Here is a 22,106-nt window from a genome sequence, read left to right as displayed (position 1 = left end):
TAGGTGTCTAAAGGGCTGCATGTCTATTCATCTGTGTAAAAATATATAAAATAAAATAAATAGATAAAATTAAAAAAGGCCAACCATGGGCCTGAAAACGACATAAATAAATAAATAAATATTATAAAGCCTAATGGGATAGTTTTGATGACTAAAATCTCTAAATGCAATTTTAATGTATGTCCAATGCCTGGAGAAAGTCTAATTTCCAAAATGTTCAAGTACTGGATTAAAACATGAAAAATATCAATAAAAATGAAAAACAAAAATGAACTAAAACCATATACACAAAATAATGTTTTTTTTTATTAATGGGAGTTGAAATGTATTGTATTGTAACTGTTCATGTAACTAATCCCAACATATATGTTGTTTATTTTGTGGAAAGTGATGTGGAAAAATAGTTTGTAGTTTCTGTGATGAAGCAGGTGATGAGGTGACTCCATTGAGTGGTGACCCTCTTTCTGGGTTGTGATTGTCCTTGATAACATTCTGTATGGTTGACAACTTTCCTCTATTCTCAGTGCCATAATGTCGTTTCTTCTTTTAGTGTCCTTGGTGTCTTCATAGTCGTTTCTGTGATATGATGACTTCATCATATGAAGATCTTCTCCCCTGGATCATGCTGTTTCGTAGTGAATAACTTTAAGCTAGTGGTGTGGTAAAATACTTCCATGTAAAAGAAGAGCTCTGGACATCAGCTTGATATATAATAAAAAATTATGGTTTATTACAAAAAGTGACATCTTAAACAGATATGCATCTCTGTGAGGTCTCTGGCCAATTTTGAGAATCCCACTGAAAACATGTGTGAAGCACTTAATATAGCTTCTTCAGACAAGGACATTTCTTAAATCCTGAATAAGCCAATCTTGTGGAGCCACATATGTTTACATATATGATGTTCGTGCGCTGAGTCCAGTTTCTAAGGTACATAAGACACTAAGCACCTTATATGGTAAAAACCTGAGTGAGCCTTACATCAGCCTGTCTATACACACAGTGGAAAATTCACTACTCTTAGCAAATTGCAGTCTGCTTAAGATGCAACCCAGTATAATCCTCATCTATGTAATTTTAATTAATTCTAATTATGAAATATTGAAAATAAGACACTTCATATACTTTTTAAAAACTGAAAAAAAAAGACATGTCATCCAAAATCAGGTTTTTACATACTCTAACAGTGTGTAGCACTGTGTTATACATCTGGAAATTAACCACAGGTGTACTGTGTGTCCATACCTACACACACACATCTTATACACATAGAGAAAAACACACACAGCATCAGCCCACAAATTTACCAACATATATTCTCTAAATGAATCCCAGATTGTCAAAGAACATTATGTATAATTACAGTCAACCATATGGCCATTGGAACAGTTGGCGATGCTAACAGGGTTCAGCTCTGAGGAGAAAACACACACACACACGCACGCACACACACACACACACACACTACACACAAGCACACAGCAGAATAAACATCCAATAATGTTGCTGTGGATTCATTTTCTCATTCATTGATTCATATTCCTGAGCACCGCCACAGGGCTTCCCAGTGAAATCCGGTGCACAGGTCAGTATGGCTGGATAATACGGTCTGTGTTAATGATGATCAGAAAATTGTGTCTCTGTACAGCAGGAGGTAAACAGGGTTGTGATTAACATCTGCTGGGAATTACTCATTGATTTTGTCGTATTTCTCTCTCCTTTTTTTCCTTTTTTTTGTGATGATTATAATGCTGTTGGAAATAATCAATTTGTCATCCTGTGCTGACATAAAGAGTCAGACAGATTTCTGGACCTGGTGTCCTACATGTGCAGCAAAATAATACAAATTCAAAGTATAATTTTTATAGTTATCATCAGATTTACACAGAAACATTACAGGCACGTTGCAATTGTCAACAGCGCTGTACAAAGATAGTTGAACAAGTTAAAATATTGTTTTTATAACAACAATGGCAAAATAGGAACAATGCCAGCTCTGTTTCTAACCCATAGAAAAGTGGACTATTTTTTTTACTATTTGACAGGTTATTAAGGCAGCTTCCTAATCTGGTCTACATGCGATCTTTGGACTTGAAGAAAGATAGTGACCAAAATCCGTTAGAGATTCTGTGTGAGGTATTTCAGGAGTGTCGGGGTTGCTTCTGCGAATCGTGTTTGCACATTTCGCAGTAAGTCAGACCAGTGCATATGATAAGACTTGGCCAAGGTGGCACCTTGTGTTTTTTATGGTAATTTTCAAGATCTGGCTCCACTGAAGACCACTTTCTACAGAAAACCAAAAGTTTGTGTCACTGCTTTTTTAAAAATATGCTGTCAGTATTGTCAGATCAGTGGCATTCAGAGTGTGCCTTATCTGTTAGCTTCTCTTTTCCAAAGCAGAGAGGCTTTGCTTGACAGCACTAATTGGGAAAGTTCAGGAAGTTAAGTGCTTATTTAAGAATTGTATAATAGACTTGCACAAATAAAGAATTTCTGTTGATACCACTTTAAGTTTAGACCTGAAAACAAAGATGAAGATAACTTCTTTTGGGTGAAAGTTTTAGAAATAATGACCAAAAGTTAGGATGTGCAAAAGCAAGTTAAAACCCAGAAGAACCTGGTGATAACTGTCAAGCATAGTAGGCTTGGCAATAAGCTCTGGACTGCCCTCAAAATTCTTCAGCATAATTTCAACCTATCAAACGCACAGTTAAAACTCAAACATTATAAATATTTTCAATGGCCTGTCCCAAAGTTCAGACCTCAACCAAAACAAAAATGTGTTGGCCAGGAAAACTCATTGCAAAAGCAACAATAAATAAACTAACAAACAAACACACACACACACACATAATAATGGGTTGTACGCTCCCAGTTCTGCTAAGAAGAGTAATAAAATATCCAAACTGAATTCTTCTTGATAACAGCCAAAAGTTTTTGCCCAGTGAAACTGACTCAAATGCATTAAACCTAACATTGAGTGTGAGAGAGTAAAAGTTAATGTTAAAAACAATTGATTGAAGCTAGCTAGGTACAAACTAATAATACAACTTTGCCAATTAGGAAAATGCGCAGATAGGACAAGAGCACCTTCTCCTGAGGAAAAATGTTGTTCCAAAACCAGAAAACCTGCTGCAGGTTAGGTGGTGGTTATTGTGTTAGCTTAAATTATTTGGTCAACTGGGCATTAATACTCAGAATGTGAACACCAGCAAACACTGTCGCCCTCATGATTGTATTTGAGGAAAGGCTGGGGAAGGGTCACCAGAAGAAGAATATGTCCTCCTTTGCCAATCTTATATATATGTCATATACAAGTCATACTTCATGCATTTCACAGGAAAATAAAAAATTGGGCATCCTGGTAGCAGTAAATAAAGGTCAGATGATCACCTGTGATCTTAACTTTGAGGGAAAGTGATCCGTCCAATAGTGTTTAAAATAGTTAAAAGATGCCTTGTTGTAAAATGTTAAAATTGCTGATTTATTGAACTTCCTCAACATTTACCACCTTTTACTCATTAGTACTTAATTAATTTGAAATCTTACTGTAAGCATCTTCTCCATGCCTACAGTGTCTTAAGTGGAGAATCTTCCATCTAAATACAGAAATTTGGTGGTACAGTAAAAAATCCAGAGTTGTGTTTGCTGTGCTAAACTTAAAAAAATGTCACAAATAAACAATAGCTAAACATGTAAAGTTCGTCAGCCACAAACAAACACACATTAACAACTACGGTATCTACAGAAACAGAAAAGCCAGAATGTGATCATTGGAAAGAATGAGTTTTTCCATCTATGTAACATAATGAAAAGGAAATATTCATATTAGGGGAAAACAAACTATTGAAAAGCTGCTCATTAAACCTCATAAATAAATGCAAATCATCTTAATTAGTTTGAGGACCTTGGGTGCCTTTGAGCTTCTTCTGCTCCTCTCTTTTCTCTCACTTGTTTTTTTTTTTTCCTTGTTTGTTTTCTTGCTGTTGTTGTTGTTTTTGAAGTCCATTCCCCCTTTATCTCCTCCTTTCCATCTCTGGCATCTGCAACTCCGCTCTCCTCCCCTCTGGTTTGGTCGTTGGGCTTGTGTCTCACGGTTCTTTCATCACTGCACAGTCGACCTGATCTTACCCTCTCTGGATGCCCGATTCAGTGGAGAGTGAGTGAGAGGCTTGGGATGGGTGGAGGTGGGAGATCTGGGATTCTGGTGCCATTTTTTGGCATCTGTTTTTGGCATCTGCTAGCACAAAACTCAATGCAGACAGGAGCACAGAAGAAAAAAATAAAACTCAGCCATGGTTTCTTTTGAAAATTTGATGAATTAAGTATGCTGTGTTTGAGTAATACCTTGAGAACATCAAGAGGAGGAAAATCAGCGTTTTACTGCAATGAAATCATGAGGAAAACATTTTTTTCTTCTATCTTCATAAGATATTCTGCCATCGCCTGTAAGTCTGCAAAAACTTAACTTGATCAGTCAATAAGGCTGGTCTTGCTGAAGTGGTTGTCTACAGGTTTGCTAAGTGCAACGGTGCTGACTGGGCCTCAGGGCTTTGTTAGGTACAACATGACACATGCTGTTGGAAGATGTAGATTGGATGCCCGAGTTGTCACTTTTTCTACCTGTTATTAGTTTTGAGACACCTAATTGGTCTCTGGTCTATCTGTGATATCTTTATGGGCCTCTAATGGGGCCTATTGCTTAGAGAAGAGGATGAAAGGAGCAGATAATTGGTCCTATGGTGCTACACAGGCACACAGTCTCTGCTATATTCAATATGCAATTTACCCCGACATCTCACACCTATACATTTTAACAAGATACTGTAAATCATATTCTTGTGTGCATAGCTAGGAGAAGACTGGTCATAAAAATGGCTGTAAAATGATATTTTCATTCATTGTAAAAAGAAACCGTGAATTGTACAAACACAAATAAACTTTGTGTTTGTTTGGTTTGAATTTTAAACATGGACTTGTGTTTTTTGCAAAAATACAGATATATGAGCACTGTAATTGCTTGGCAGCCACCTATTTGCGACAGTTAGGACTGTCTCTGTGGCTTTTGTGTTCTTTCAATAGGAGTAATTTCAAGGCGGCGGATGTGTCAACAGTGCTCACAGTCCACTGTCAGGAGAGCTGTACAGCTTAAACACACTTTAAAAAAAAAAAAAAAAAAAAAGTGATAATTTGTTAATATCTTCGTAGCTTTTACTCCCAGTCACCATTAAGCATCCTGTTAAGATTTGGAACTAAAATAGTCAAATAACAGAGAACAGACTGAGCAGATGATTGCTCTTATCTGAAGTCAGGTTTATGGTAATACACTTTAAAAAAAAGAATGTATGACTTATTAATGCTCACCTTGTTTACGGAAATAGATGTGTCCATTTTAAATGCTGTCAAACTGCCCAGTTGTAACTGCCCACATACTTCCCATGCATGCTTTACATTGGCACAGTTGTTAGGTAATGTAGCCACTAAAGGGCAGTTCAGAGTTGAGTTCACTTGTGAATTTCAGTAGTGATACACAATAGAAAATATTGTGTGGAGCAGATCATGATAATACCTATTCTTAAAAATACATAAAAGAGGTAACACTGTGGCTTGTGTGTACATTAAATGTATTACTTCATCTTCTGTGTTCTTTTCGCTGGTCACATGCAAGCTATACTGCAGAACACAGCCCCCACAATTTCTGGTGGTCCTGCTCCATTTGCCGCGTTTGGATACACTTCTGCAAGCTCTCTGAAAACATACCAAAATGTGCAATGTTAACTCAAAGGAGTATGCATAATTAACATTGAGAATAAATAAGTCCATAGACTCAGATGTGAAAATCAGAAATGCCTTAAACCTGCTTTTTAATTGATGGCTAGATCAGGGCAACTCATAGTCAAGTTGTATACGGTAGAAGTCAAAAGAACATGGACTCATATACTGCTTGATTTGACACTTCAGTTAACATTTTTCTACTGAGTTTAATGTTGTAATCACTAGTTTAGTTTTCTTTAATATAACATTATGTTTAAAGTGTGAATGATGGTGCTGTTTAGAATAAAATAAGCAAATGAGCATGTTGTGTTTTTCTTTGTGATTGACAAGCTGCTACAATATAGATGTGTGTGTTTCTGCTTAGTCAATTTGTTGCAGCCAGTTTCCAAAAGCAAGTTGCTGATGGCCATGATGTTGAACTTGGTGCTTGAATGAGGAGTTTGCAAACTAATGTGGGATGTCCCCATATCAATTTTCTTCATGCAAACTAATTCTGATAAAACTAATGCCATACATAGCAGAGAGATTGTCAAACACACCAGATTTCATAATGGGATCTGAGATGCTTTTTCTCTCCTCATCAAACATTAATCATAATGTCACAATGTAAACCAGATCTTATTTCAACAAATGATAATATGTTGAGGACATGGTACTTACTTAAAAGAAGTTCTCTGTGTTTTAATATAGGAAAAACCTTTGACAGAAAAATGACAATTGTTTAGACTTCACCACCGGGTGTAATAACCATATCATAAAATGTAATCTACAACCTCTCAGTATTCAGTTTCTTGGGAACAATTAGGGTGGGAAAAAAAGGGTGGAGGTTTTGATGTAATCCCACATGCAGGAGAGGGGTTGGTTGGAAAGATGGGGAATGGAATGCTATGAGATCTGCGGAAGTCAATGTGTTATGCAAGAAAATCATGGTGTGTGACCACTGGTGTAATTTACACCAACCTACATACTACATACCTGGACTGACACACATACACACACTGACACAGATGAAAATGAAGCATGTACACGAAGGCGATACAGGTGTTAAAAATGCATGGCTTGTGCTGTACATTATGTGCAGAGCAGGCACAAAACGTACAGCGCAGGCTATGTTCATAATTATGACAGTGTAGCCAAAATATCTGCTAATATCAGTTACATTTTTCTAACCAGAAGTTCATAATTGCAATAACTTTTATCAACTATAAACCAGTGCTGTTGTTGGTTATAGATGAGCTGCAACAGCTTCCTTCAAGCTGTTATGATTATTTCAATGTTACAAAACACCCAGCGGAGGTCTAATTAGATTAAATGACCAATAAGTCACACTTATCAAGAGCACTCCTCAACCACACTCATCATAGACAGACCTCTTTCCTACACTGGCATCAAGTGCTTGTGATTTCTAATGTTGTTATTCTCGCGACTATAAATTATTCAATATTTGTTTGAATAAATGAAAATGAAAAATAATCTCCAATGGCTACAGAATGAAATAGCTAATTGGAATTAAAGAAAAAAGTTTGAGCTTTTTTTTGTTGTTGTGCTTCTTTCTATTGCACTCTTGCCTTTTATACTTTCTTGCATTGTACCAATGGACTTTTTTCTTCTTTCATGTAAGTTCATTACGTTTAATTTATTAATGTCCAATATTTAATGTGCCAAAAATGTCAGATTCAAACAGATAAAAATGGGGCATTTTCTCCTGGTACGAGGGATGCACAAGCTGTTTGCTGCTTCTTGTTGTGACTCTGGGGGCTGAACGAAGGATGGGAGGGGAAGAAACAGGCAGAGAGAGACAGAGGGAGGGGAAAAGAGCGAGAAAGAGTGAACTCTTCAGTCAGACCTGAAGTTTATCTTTAACCAAGCTTCGAGCTCCCAAACCACAATGCTGCTTGTTGCCAAAAGGCACAACTTTACAGAAACTAACCTCAAAACAAGGCTCCAGTTGTTTGGAGGAAGACAACTTTAGACAAACAAACGAACCTTGGAACCTCACTGTAACTCCAAAAAACAGGAACTTTCTATGGACTAAATTTAGTGATGTTTAAAGCACAAATCCACTTTTGTATTGCAGTGAAATCTATATTTGATAGATGAAGTGATAGCTTATGCAGCTGCTGTTGAAGTTTTTTTTTCGTTAGTGACAGAAAAGCAAGACAAGCTTGAAGCATGCACTTATTCACACAGAGAGCAGTCGCCCAGATATTGACCCACAAGCAGTTCGTCCTTGATGTCTGTTCCACTGTTACAGTCATCGATGTCTCATTGACAAATGGGGGAGTGTCCGTTGACAGACATGCAAACACACACACAGAAATGCATAGACAAGAACATGGACTCACACACACAAACCTGTGAAGAACTAGATGTGTGAGGCTATGTGATGCGTGCAACTGCCACCACCTTTTTTTCTGATCATCTATGCCTCAAAGATGAAACAAAGATGCATTCAATACTCAGTTTTTTAACAAAATTAATTTAAAAAAGTAATTAATTATTGAATTACTTAATAATAATTTATACTACTACTACTACTACTACTAATAATAATAATAATAATAATAATTATTATTATTATTATTATTATTATTATTAGTTATCCTGTTTATTTGTTATATTATTAACAACAATAATAAAATAGCAACTACTGTTTGGCTTTTTAATGTGTATGGTTCACTGAGTGAACAGTGACACTGCTGACATGATGATTGTGACTTTTAATATGGACATTGGACATAAGACAACACTATACACAAATGTAGACACAAATTTAAAGTTGCTACGGGTAACCAAAGGCTAGCACACAATGTTCAAGAGCAGTTTTTTTCGAACCATTGGCCAATTTGGTTAATTATGTCTTTGTACCCGTGAATAGGCCTTGACTCCTCCTCTCTCTACCCCACTGCCCACTGATCCTGTCCTCACTCAGGCCTGAGCACAGCCAGCTGACACACACACACACACCCCTATTGTTTTGGGGGCTGGGTCCAGGAAACTGGGAGCAAGGATGGATGTAGGAACATAGAACAGCAGCTCTAATGAGCCATTGGCTGTCAGGAATGGTTAGGCTGCTGCACAGGGCTGGAGTGGTCAGGCCTTTACGCATGCACGCACACACTCACACACTCACATACTCACAAGCACTCTTACACAAAAATATTTTGATTAACGGAAAGACAGACTTGGTCCAGAGACTCTCAGGATGACTTCATAGTTTATTCTCTTTTATGACTTTTGAAATTTTATCAGTTCTGTCTCTACATCTGCTGCCTTTTGTTGTCACCAGTTTCTTTCTTAAGTACATTTCTGACAATGTCTTCATCACTTTTCTTTCTTTAATACATTCCTGGACAAAACAAAAAAAACTCATCTAACTTTGGCATGCCAAACATCTATAGATTATGGCAGGAACTCAGCTTCTGTTATTCAACATTTGAGTCACACTGTCACATCACTGACATGCAGCTTATACACTACTGAGCATGCGTGTAATTGATGTAGTGATGAAGTGTTTGTGTTGTAAACGTGCCTCTTTTAGTTCCAGTCAGCGAGTCCTGCTGTCCACTGCATATGTTTGCTGTGTTTTCTAGCCTCTATTACATGAATGTGCAAACCAGCTCTCATACAATGACAGCCATCTGTCAATACGCACGCACACACACATGCATGCACACGCACTCATCCACACAATAAATGTTGTTAGTTCCACCTCCAAACAATATTAAAAGCTGTCTGTGGAGTTAGCAAAAAAAAAAAAAATCAATGAAGTTCTGCAGACACAAAAGGCCTTACAGGACGAACAGCTGAACTTTTCTGTTATTTTCTACATTTTCCTCTCCAGCAGATGTCGTGGTAAAAGCTGATGAGCTTCTCATCCCACCTGATGGTGTGAAGCTACACCTGAGATTTGTGGACTTTAGTGTAAACATCTATCAGTGCCTGCTTAATAATGGGATTAAATTTGGGATTCCTGAAAATTCAAATGCTCAGGCAGAAAATAGTTGGGTAATAATTTCCACTCATAAAATATAGCTTATTGATGTGTTTGAGCACAGTGCTGCTTTAAGTGTGCCTGATTGTAAATAAGTAGACTGTGGAGAATGTTGGCCCACAGCAGTACAGAACTCCAAGCTGACTTGCTCCACAATGAAATAAAGGTACAGATGTTATCAATTATCAAGGGCCTTGGAGGCATGTGCTGTATGTCTTTGCTCATCACCTCTTTCTTTAGCTTAATTGTAATCCTGTCTAGTCTGTAGTTAAAGGAACAGTTAAATGTTTTGAGTATTGACATTACTGAAAGTGTGTAAAATGAGTGTTTATTTAAAACGGGGGGGGGGGGGGGGGGGGGGGGGGTTCTAGGCTTTGTCTAAAAGAAAGTAAATCTTCAACAAAAAGAATGGCCAAGAAAATGTCCAGCTTTTTCTTTTTTTTTTTTTTTTCCTTACTTACAAAAGAAGACAAAACATGTGAAGCTATACAAACATACAGAAGGGATTAAAAGAAAAGCACCAAACAGATAACAAGAAAAAAAAAAAGGATGAAAAAGGGATAATAATAAAAACAATAACAAGAAGAAGAACAACAAGAGACTGGTATTTCATTTCTGTGTAAGTTTCTATCTGTAGCTTTACAGATAGTTAATGACAGATGGTCCAATTTGAACTTAAGCAAACTACTTAACAAGCCTTACTCCACTTTTCCTTACCTACCCTTAAAGTAGGGAAGTAAATCCCCACCACTGAGGCAGATTGATATGCCTCTCAAAGCGCTGCCAGCGAAATGATACACTAACGATACAGTGAAGCCCCTGCTGATACGATGCAAAACGATTCACCCCTCTTGACGATGTGATGCGATTCATTAGTGATTTGACAATGATTTGACTTTGTCATTCAAGGCTCCTCAAAAATATGGGTGGAAATTAAATAAACTATGTAATAATCTATGTAACCAAAGACACATTGCGCATTTACCCAGCAGCTGTATCCGATGCACACTGACGTTACCGATACAGTCGCATCTCAAACTGTCTTGGACCACCGATTCAAATTGGTGAATCTGTCCACCCTAAAGACAACTACTGATTGAGATTTCAGCAGTGTTACAAGCCTTGTTGTGACCCATAATCAGTATGTTACTGGATCCTCCCTTTTACTCATCTCTCACCTGCATCCATGCCTTTAATCTACTCTCACAGAATACCTTTGCTCCTTGGGTTTTATTGTTCATTGTCAGATCCTGTTAGTCCTGCACTTTCCCTCAATTTACTTTCCTACCTTCTTGCCCATATAGCAAAAAATGAGTGGCCCAAATTTGGCTTTGACTTATGACATTGACTAAATGTGAGTATGTCTACCAAAACTCAGTCACATGATCACCACATGTGGCCCACAAGGGAATTGCCATAAGGAAGGCTTCTTCTAGCCTACAAAATATTTGCTGTAATCCATGTCCAGGCCAACAACTGACATCTGCACAATTTGTGGCCCACAGGAAACTTTCCATAATCCAAGCCAGACTGGCAATTGACATCTGGTCCACTTCTGGCCCACACAACACTTGTCAGTGCCATAACTGAGCCTTAAGTACCAAAAGTAGCCCGGAAACATGTCTGCTGTGGTTGCTGCACTCTCTGCATTAGGAGAATCTTTGGTTTCAAAAAAAAATTTTTTTTTTCTTTTTCTTTTTTCTTTTTTTTTTTTTTTGTGTTTGGTTTTTTTTTTTTATTTAGCCTTTTGATTAAGACCCTTTTTGGTGCTCCATCCATTTCATCTCACGAAAAAGTATACACATTTTATTTTGCACAGTTTACCTCCAGTTATTACATTGGTGTTTGCTTATTGCATGATTTTACAGTGGCACAAGTATCATGTTGCATTCTTCTTGGCGGTTAGAAGTTGTATGTCAGAACACATTGCAAGATGGATGGTCACTCTAAATTTCTAATATTTTCTAAATTTTCACCAGGTTTAATCTGTTTGCAGCATTAAACCTGCAGCAGTACCTTTGGTAAGTGATGATGGTAACTTTAAAAAGGCAAAAAGATTAAAGAAATCCCACATGAACAAATGTGTTAAAGGTTAATCATTCTCTAAACAATATATTTTCCTCTCTCTAAGTGGGCCTCCATAAAAATATTAAGCTTTTTTTTTTTAGCATTTTGCATAATGTTGAATGTTGAAGACAGGGGCAAAAATCCCATTTCATTTTTGTGGGGACAATAAACAAAAAAATTTCAGAGTAATTCCTGGGGGTGGGACATGAAAACATTGCTCTCTCTCTTTCTCCCCTTTTTCTTTGCAACTTACATATAATGTTTCAACAATTAAAAACCACATTGTTTTACATTAATAATTTGCACTGCTTGTTTTATGCTATATTGTGTATTACTATATTGTTATTAAAATAATTATTTGTGTTTACAATTATTTTGTTGTGGTCGGAGGGCAATTTAATGAAGGGAAGAAGGGGGTCATAACGTTAACAACAAATATTTATGTGAACAATCAAAAAAATCAAAGACAAATAAAAAAACAATAAAAAAGATTTTTTTATAGGATTCTTCACTGTTGGGAGATTGAGGAATCATTTTAAAGCGTATAATAAAAAATTAATGCACACAATCACTGGCCAAAAAAAAAAAAGAAAAAAAAGGAAAAAAAAAAACAATAGCTCGGTGGAGGTATTTTCTCTCTGAGTGGTTCAAGTTGTTTTATATCTTTCTGTGCCTCTTAAGTGTAAATGTTTCTGCAATATTTAAAGATTTGCTTGTGATTCCACCAAGCTGGTTTTATGCAAAAACTGAAAAGGTGCCCCTGGATGGAATCACAGCTTATGAATCCATGCCCTTCCATGTCAATTCAATGTCATTTTTCTGCATGTCTTCCAGCATCCTCCTCTGTTTCTCTTTTTCTGCCTGTCTGTGCTTGTTCCAGAGACATGAGCAACACTATTTGATGTTGAATGTGTCAAGGTTACTCTCTCTCACATTTTTTTCAAAACAGCAAAGGAGCCTGTTGTTTGTATAGAGTGAAAAGATCACATTTTGTTAGTCATTGCAGCCATCACTTCAGGCAAAACAATGTGCCTGTTCAATTCCTGGTATTACTGACCCCAACCTTTGACCTCTTCTGTATTAAACATTTTTCTGCTGAAATCATAGCGTTGACTGGACCTATTTATTGATGGTTTGTGTTAGAGTAAGAGGAGCAAGACATACATCAGAGGTGTCATAACATAATAACAATAACAGACATGAGAATATCAGACATAATAACAGAAACGAGATGTGATAAACAGAATGATAATTCTATCGGACTGAATACCTTGCCAGATGAAAAAGAAACCTATGGGAAGCAGAGAAACTCTGTATGATCAGTGCAATTTTCAATTCCCCTCTGTCACCAGGTTTGTTCATGAATGTGCCGCACATCAAGACTGACATGCTGAATAATTGGGGAAGAAAACAGAGGAAAAGGAGACTAAGTGACAGTGGTACAGGACAAGCTGGATAGACAGGGATGTAGACAAAAAGGGAGGGACAGATGAGATGTTAGAAGGATGGAGGGATGGAGGAAGTTGAGAGTAGAGGAGAGAGCTGTCACTGAGACTCTGTTAATGATGTACAGATGGCCCGCGAGTGTCCCCTCCCCACACCAGTAATCTAATGAGGAGATGTGGATTACCGTTAACTCAGATTAATTTTTAACATGGTGGAGGAGACAGTGATGACAGCCACGATTATTATCATTACCATAATCATTCCCACTTTGTCTGCCGTAGTGTGTGTACGTGCGTGTGTGGTTTGTTAGGTATGTGTGTGTGGATCATCACATAGCTTTGAAAATACTGTACGCAAGTTTTTTATGAACCTTGTTCATTTGCATGGAGTCTAGACATGGCATCACGTCATCATCCTTTTGTTTTTCATAAACAATATGTTCTGACCCTTGGTGAGGCAGGGGCAACATCTCAACATGTAAGGCCACCAGAAAACATGGCATGAAATAAAGGAGCTTTTGTTTTAGGATGAGTGAGCAAGGATAGGAAGCAGGAATTACAAAACTGCAGCACTAGACTCTCTAATGAATTTAATGTGGAGTTTCAAAAGGTTAAAAGTGCATGAATAATGGGAAATGAGAAAAAACAGGAAGGAAATACTTAAATATGTTTAACTGAAAGATATAAAGTAATGTTGTAAGAATGAGTAAGATTTACCAATATGCTTAGGCAATAACAGTCTACATCAGAGGTGCTATGATATGAGAGCAGATAGGTGGCAGTATCATTTTCATCAGAGTTGTATTTATTCCATTTCTGATGATCTTGGTAGGCCAGACAGCAGAAAAAAAAGATCGGTTCTTACTGTTTTATTGCAGTAAATCACGTGTGATGGGGAAAAAAATTATGTGTGCGGGGGTTGGAGAAAGGTTGCATGAGTTCCATGTATTTGCATGTTTGTGTGTGTTTGTACGTGTGTGTAATTGGGGGGCAGACAGACAGTGTCTAATCCTTCTCTCTTATAGCAACATTAATGCACAATCATAAAACAATCTCAGTCATTGTTGCCTCAGACAGTGAATCAAACGATTGTTGTTTTATTTAAGTAGATCATACTGAGCATGCTCAGTGAAGATTTTTAGAAAATACAAAAAGTATATATTTAACATACAGTATTATACATATTATACATATTAAATATCACACATTTACAAAGTCAATGAGTTTTTTACATTTAAAAACAAGAACATCTTTGATTTTAACAATACAGCCATAATGTTACCAAATACTTTTAGTTAATAATCACATGTTAATTAAATTTCTGACAGAGGTCCTGAAGTTCTCCATTTACTATCACTTCCTCACCTTTCACCATCTTTCCCCCTCAGGCAAAGTCTCTGTATCACTGACACATTTAAATATTGTTAAACACTGTTAGTGTTACAGACATGTCATTGTTATACACATGCACACATGGGCACACACATCCATGATCATGCATCGCATCTCCCGCCTGCTAATTCGGGGTCTCTAAAGCAAGGATGTGGGTGAAGACGCTGAATGGTAAAGCAGAGCTGTCACTTTGCTTGTCTGTCTGTCTTTGCTGAGGCACGCCTCTCTGTCTTAATAAGCAGGTCCCTAAAAGCGCGCCGATTACCCCAATTAAACAACGTTCCCATCACCATCTATGGGTCCCCGGGCCCCGGGAGCCTGTTAGCCTGTCTGAAGAATTGACAGTAGGCCAGACTGACACAGTCAGTCATCTATGAGGCATACACACTCTTTTAAAATCAAAATCTTCACCAGGGAAAATTTCTTATGAGTTCTTTGTTTAATGTTATACTAAAAACTCACCCTCATATAAATCCAGTAGAACAAGTCGAAAAATATGCTTTTTTTTTTTTTTATCAGGAACATAAATAGTGGAAAAGAGGAAAATATTGCAAGGGCATTTTACAAAGATATGACATAAGAATCTGTTAAAGTGACATGAAACAGGCATTTAACATCAGGACTGAATGCTACAGCAGCAACCAAATGTGTTGACTCACTTTTCATTTTGTTGACAAAATAAAACAAAAACTGAATGTTGATGCATGCATGTAATAAGTTTCATGTTCCATGAAGCGATTGCATGTGGTTATTTGTAGTCTTTGCTTAGTTTAGGAAATTAATAAACTGATAGGATTTGAACATTGCAGCAACAATTAGCTGCATCTGCTTGTCAGTTTGTTTAAAAAAAATCATGTATTTAAAAACACATTTAAAATTCTCTCCATTTAAAAACATGTTATGAAGGCTGTCTTTATAATTTTGGTGCTCTTATATTTTACTTTACAGAATGAGATTCACAATTTGACCCACTTTTTGGATTTATCAGCAAAATGACTTTATGCCTACATTACAATGCACAAGAGTGGAAAACGTTTTAATTCATATAGAAATTTAAGCAGATGCAACTTTGTGAATAAGTCATGCATTCATTTTAAAAGTTTTCTACAAGACAGAGACTGTGCCATTCTTCATATCAAATTATTAAAATATATTCTCTCATATTTTTGTGATATTTTTTTCCACTGTAAGATTTGACTGCTCTTTTAGTTACATTGGCCTACATCACCTGTTCAAGGTGCCACAGTTCTGTTTTAAAAGTATGGCGGTAAAATGCACCAGTCCTTATTTTTGTCAGCATGAGTAAGCAAAAGCAAGTTTAGTGAAGGCGTCTGTGTCAAAAGGGCAAACATCATCCCACTGCACTCTCTCACCCTTCAGTGTTTTAATAGCGCCTGACAACAGTTATTCCATAATCGAGCCAAACAAAGTAGCCTAATAATAAGCACAACTGCGGTCAATGGGAAAACACGTTGATTTGTATTTTTTATTAAAGATTCATTGGAAAATCCTGATAAAATTGAAGGATAAAACAGTGTGGACCTCAATGTTTGGGATTACAAAAAAAAACTGACAAATCTTGTGTGACACTTGTCTTGGTTAGCTCTTTAAACATTTCAGTGGCCTGTATCAGCGTCTCACTCTCCTTCTTCTTTAAATTGATGATTACACTTGGAAACACATTTAGTCTTTCTTTCTCTAACACACACACACACATGGACAGTAGTGGTGTAATTTCTGAGCACAGTGGTTCCCTGCTGTCGTCTGGCTGTCACAACTCCGGTGTTAGGCCTGCTGTGTGGGAGAAAAGCCTGCATTGGGCAGATCCTATTTAGACAGATTAAAAAGTCCATGTCCAGCTGTCTACATCAGTCCCTGCACTGTCTCTCTGATGGTCCCAACAGATACACCCCCTACTCTATTGTATACCAGCCTCTCTTTTCCTTTATCCCACATCCATCTCATTTGATCTGTATGCATTGCCTCGCTGTCTCTGCTCTGTTCATTTCTTCCTCTCATCTTTATTTTTTCTGCCGTTTTCCTGTAAGACTATAATTTAGTGCTTGAAGCAAGGAGCTGCTGTCACAGTGGTTTTAGCTGTTGAATTAGATTAAGCAGAGCACAACAAATGCTGGTGGGGATGAGTTGGCTTTTCTCAGCAGCGTGTCACTGTAAGCCTTTCCCCTTAAAGACTGCAAAGATGTACTAGTGATGTGGTGCTCAAGGTACAGGGGGAGATTATTAAACTGTTCTTTTGTTTCAAGGATGACACATCAGCACTTGCATCCCTGTGGAGCAACAGGAGAATAGGATGTATAGACCTATGCTGTCTAGCTGAAATACTTAATACAACAGAATTCTATGTTCAGATTTGCTGCTTTGAACTAAAATTAAGGATTAAAACAGTATTTGGTTCCAAAAAATAGCAGAGATTGAGCAATTTGTTATTAAAACTCTGCCTGAAAACCTTATAGGATTGGACATGGCAGCTCAGCTTTCTGTATTCACATGTGTCTGCTTGTATAGCTCTGAGCGCTGAAGCGTGGATGAATCCATAACTGTACATGCAATGCTGAAGATGATTGTTGTGTGTGTGAGAGAGAGAAGGAGAGTAAGACACAGAGACCCCCATTAGTAGTTCTGGCCCCGGGCTGAATCCCTGACTATGTCAAACAGTGGAATAATAGTCCTGTATCTCCCCCCTCCGCCCTATGGTCCATCCATTTTTCTTCCCCTCTTTCAACATTCCTCATCCTTTCATGCTTTATCCACATCCACCTTGTTCAGTGTGCACTCATTTTGGAATATGTCAGGTTTTTATAAAAAGTTGTAATACTTTGAAGTGTTCCTAAAATAGATAAATAGGTCCTAAACAGACTAGCCATAAAATAAAAGTTAATATTCTGCTAAAGTTTTGTGCATCAATGAAACACCTGTTTGTTTATTGTAACAGAATATACAAATACTTGTAAATGATATTAGTATGACAAATTTGACATTTCCAGTTTGTTGTTACCCTCAATTTGAGCCCACATTCATTCTAATATGGGATTACATGAAATTTGAGCATACTGCACTCCAAGAGTTTGATTTCTGCCAAACTTTGCCAAGGAAGGATTTTACAGGGAGATAATGAACATAATAAAGTCCTGAAATCTGATCTGATCAAGTCTGCTAAACAACAAAAACAACTCCTGAATGGACAGTTTAAGTTTTCCCACCTGTTGTGATAGATAGATAGATAGATAGATAGATAGATAGATAGATAGATAGATAGATAGATAGATAGATAGATAGATAGATAGATAGATAGATAGATAGATAGATAGATAGATAGATAGATAGATAGATAGATAGATAGATAGATAGATAGATAGATAGATAGATAGATAGATAGATAGATAGATAGATAGATAGATAGACAGAACCCTTTAAACATCACCATGAAAATGCACTGTTAACTCCCCCATCAACAACTAGTCTGACGGATTGTCCACATGTGAGTGAGATGGGGGAATGTAGGGGACACGTCAGAAAATAGAGGACATGGAATGAAAGAGAGGAAGTGGGGTGTGTGCACAAGAACGAGGCTTCTCCTGTCTTGGCCCTAATGGTCCAAATGAGCCCAAGGAAGAGGATGGGGGTGTGTATGGTGGGACTGAGTCTGAGGGACAGGGAGTGTAAATGCACCAGAGCTGGGCTGAAGGGGTCTGAGCCTGCAGACAGAGGCAGACCGGAGCTACGTGACTCAGGCTCAATACCATATGAGCTGGCAGCTTGTCACATCCCAGCCCATCACTAAACGACTGGATAGCAGAGCCTGTTTAACCACAGAGTAGTTCCAGTCACTTCAAATGGACACATGGTTTGATTACTTTTAGATTTTTTTCTGTTTTGGTTTAAGTAAAAATCTTTAAATATTCAGACAATAAATACTATGATTAGTGGATTGACTCAAGATAAAGAAATACTGATAAGGACTGGAGAATCCAAACTGGATCAAGCTAAAATATTTCATAAGCTGTGTGGCACCAGTCATTTTTTATTTAGCTTTTAACAGCATTTACTTGAACTGCAGTGCAAAAGAGGCATTTTTTAAAATAAGTTATTAGACAGATAAGCCTTGTCTACATAAACAGTAAAACTGTAGTTTAGCAAATCAGTGATCTAATTATTATTATTAGTTCCAGATTTCTTCCTTATTAATTAATAATTAGCTTTTTTTTGTAGATCTGTGGTAGTCATTTTTGTCACATAGCCATTTTCAGCCATGCCAGTCTGGGTATAGGGATATACTCTCCAAGTGGTTCATAGCAGACACAAAATCCAGACCAGTTCTGTATGTATTAACAGCCAAAGTCAAGACTCACCAACACCAAAACTGATCTGTAACCAAACACTGCATACATCAGGAGTTGAAGGTGGGCGAGGATGTTCAGACTTAATGGAATATGAGTTCTGTTTTAAACTAGAAGCACCCAAACATGGCAGACCTCCATCAAGTAATTGTATTTTTCTTTTTCTTTATTTCTTTCTCTTTCTTTCTTTGTTTTTTTTGTTTGTTTGTTTTTTTTTTGTTTTTTTTTGGCAAATGATTGTAAGCATTAGTTTTTATGTTAGAAGTTGTGATGGCAAAGTTATCCCTATCTCCCCATGATAAAGAATCGTTTTAAAAATTTCTGGATCCACAGGGTGATCTGGATCACCCACAACATCTAATAACTTATTCCAATTCTGAGATGTCCTGGATATTTATCAAAATCCATCCATAACTTTTTGAGTTATGTTGCTGACAGACAAACCAACGACACTGAATACATGACCTCCGTCTTGCTCATTTTAAGCTTGATCCCAATAACACATTTCAAGTTTGTAGACTAACTGTTGAAGTTTTGGAAAATTATATATATATATATATATATATATATATATATATATTGGCTAATTCACAAATTTAGCTGCTTTTGAATCAGTTCATTCTTGTTTCATTTACCTTCATGAATAATAGAATAAAATCTGTCAAACTCAGGAAGCAATTGAGCATCTTTCCAAAAAATAGCACATCTTGTATAACAAAAAAGAAAAAAACAACAAGCAAACAAACAAAAAACTGCAGACAAGTTTTCAAGTATCCAACATCTCAAAATTACACACCTCAGCCCCTGTGTGTTAAATCTGTAAACAGGCTCTAAACATGGTGCGGCCATACCTGAAAAGTCAGGGTTGATTAAATATATCTGCATCAGTTTGTTTAGAGTTATTTTTAAATTAAAAACAATATATCTGCCAACCACTGTGAACAAAAGTGGGAATTAACACTGAGACTAGTAATCATATTTCATAATTAAAATACTATTGTAATTTTCAAACTTACTGAAAACCCAAGAAAAGGTGGATGAGAAATAATATGTTCTACATTTTGGGATATTTTGATAAATACTAGACAACAAATATACTTTACAAAGCAGCCGTCCAACAACAGAGTTTCTATTAAGCTGCAGTGTGATGATGCAGATGAACTCAGAGATTATGTCTGCACACCTGTTTTATTTCACTTTTTCCCTGTACGCATGTAAACATCTGTGTGTTGTACTCTATGGCTCCTCTTCTCAGAGAATCACTTACTGTTTACACTGTTGTCTTCAACACACCCTTCCTTTTCTCACATTGGAATATTCAAACCAATTAAAGCTCTGTTCCCAAAAATAGACAACTGAGATTATGTTGGCAGGGAGCATTTGAAAATTAGTTGTGTATTATTAATGAAAAGAGTGCAGAACATAAAATTTATTCTTATATCTCAGCCATTATTATTCAGTATGGTTTGGGCTTGTTGGTCACAGGCAGTTTATAAGGTCAACTCTGCATTTCACCAGAAACTAATTGAAAATTCACACATCAGGCTGTCATTGGAAAGGAAAATGGCTGCTTCTAAATCAAGTGTAGGGGATTATGTGATTTTTTTTTTTTTTTTAATTAGCTGTATTTAAAATACTGGTAATTCCCAAAAAGGATTTTTTTCTGAAACATGATTATGAGGTATCCTAAAATAACAGAACAGGATAAATAGTCGTGCTGGATATATTTTACAGACTTTGTGCATGTCAGAAATATTTTAAATTTAAAAAACTAAAACAGCCACATCCTGTCTCCATTAATATTTTCCTGTTTAGGGAACATGTCTGACATTAATTACATTTAATTCAACTTAAAGGTACAGTGTGTAGAATTTAACATTTTATGAAAGCAGTAGTGTCTATGCAATTTTCCCAACCAGCTGCCATAAGATAAAAGCTCAAACTACAACAATAAAGGTGAGTAAGATGTCATCCTTTGCTTTGTCTTTGTGAAGCTAATTGTATTTTATTTAACTTTTTTTTTCCACTAACAAATGGAGGAGCTTTAACTTTAACTCTCCATCAAGGTCAACTGACTGCATCTCACCTATTCCTATCATGGTAATGTGATCATGGGATCCACAAACAGGTGTGTGTGTGTGAGTTGTCACTTGGAAAAGAAATCAGCCTACCTGAATTGGAAAAAATTACACCACCACTCCACACTCCCTGGGTTAGAGTTACGGCTCGGATGTTGTCTCTTGTTAACAGCATACCAAAACCTCACCCGCACTTTCTTTCCCTTACTAATTCTACCTCTCTGGTACTTCCTCCATACATCCTGGTAATCACTTTAATTTGTTTCTTCCCCTCATCCTCTCTTGAGGTAGGTGGAGTTAGGTGAAGAAAATTCCCATTTGTTTGACTTTATATACAGCCTTCAGAGCATTTCACAAGAGAACCTGAAAAAGTTGCCAATTCAGCTGCATATAGTTTTTAGTTAGTTAGATAATTTACGTCAAGATGTGTTTAATGTATATCTCTGTTCATGTGCATGCATATTTTAGACATATCCTCACACTTGTGCAAGTTTATGTACACACATAAGTAAACACCAAAGCTCATTATTCTAGAACAAAGTTTGCACAAAACTGCAAACATACTGCAAACTACAAACTAAACTACTACAAACTACAATATATAAATGGGTAGGGACTTAATGCGTTAAAAAAAATAACGTATTTAATTATTTGTTCCAATCAAGGCGAAACGTTTGTCAGGGCACAAAAAATTCTGGAACACCGTTAAAAGTGATGCATGCGTCAGAGCTTAGGCGCTAAATTTTGCCATTTTCAGACCCCTTCAGCATTCTGTTTTTTGTTTTTTGTTTTTATTTTAATAAAAAAAAGAGATAAGTGTCAAATGTAGATAATTTTTCTGGTGATATTGGAGACTTCTGCAGACTGATGTAAAAGCCCATAACATTTACGCTACTCAATGAGCAGCGGTTCGGCCTTTGGCCCCTGCCCAAAAGCGCTCAACAGCCTCGCAGCAGCTTGTGAGCAGATCTTCACCTCTGCTCCACGAACAGACTCC

General features: G+C 36.9%; 1 long non-coding RNA gene across 1 annotated transcript; it reads left to right on the top strand.

The window, feature by feature from the left end:
- Positions 1 to 399: 399 nt before the first annotated feature.
- Positions 400 to 10,656, top strand: LOC121649686. The gene is made up of 3 exons (XR_006012146.1): positions 400 to 477; positions 9,413 to 9,418; positions 10,646 to 10,656. It is a non-coding gene; the product is annotated as an uncharacterized LOC121649686 (long non-coding RNA).
- The last annotated feature ends 11,450 nt before the right edge of the window (positions 10,657 to 22,106 follow it).

This window comes from Melanotaenia boesemani, chromosome 11 (genome assembly GCF_017639745.1).
Source record: "Melanotaenia boesemani isolate fMelBoe1 chromosome 11, fMelBoe1.pri, whole genome shotgun sequence".
Classification (NCBI taxonomy): domain Eukaryota; kingdom Metazoa; phylum Chordata; class Actinopteri; order Atheriniformes; family Melanotaeniidae; genus Melanotaenia; species Melanotaenia boesemani.
The sequence above is the reverse complement of the archived record's forward strand: the minus strand, read 5'-3'. Positions and strand labels throughout refer to the sequence as shown.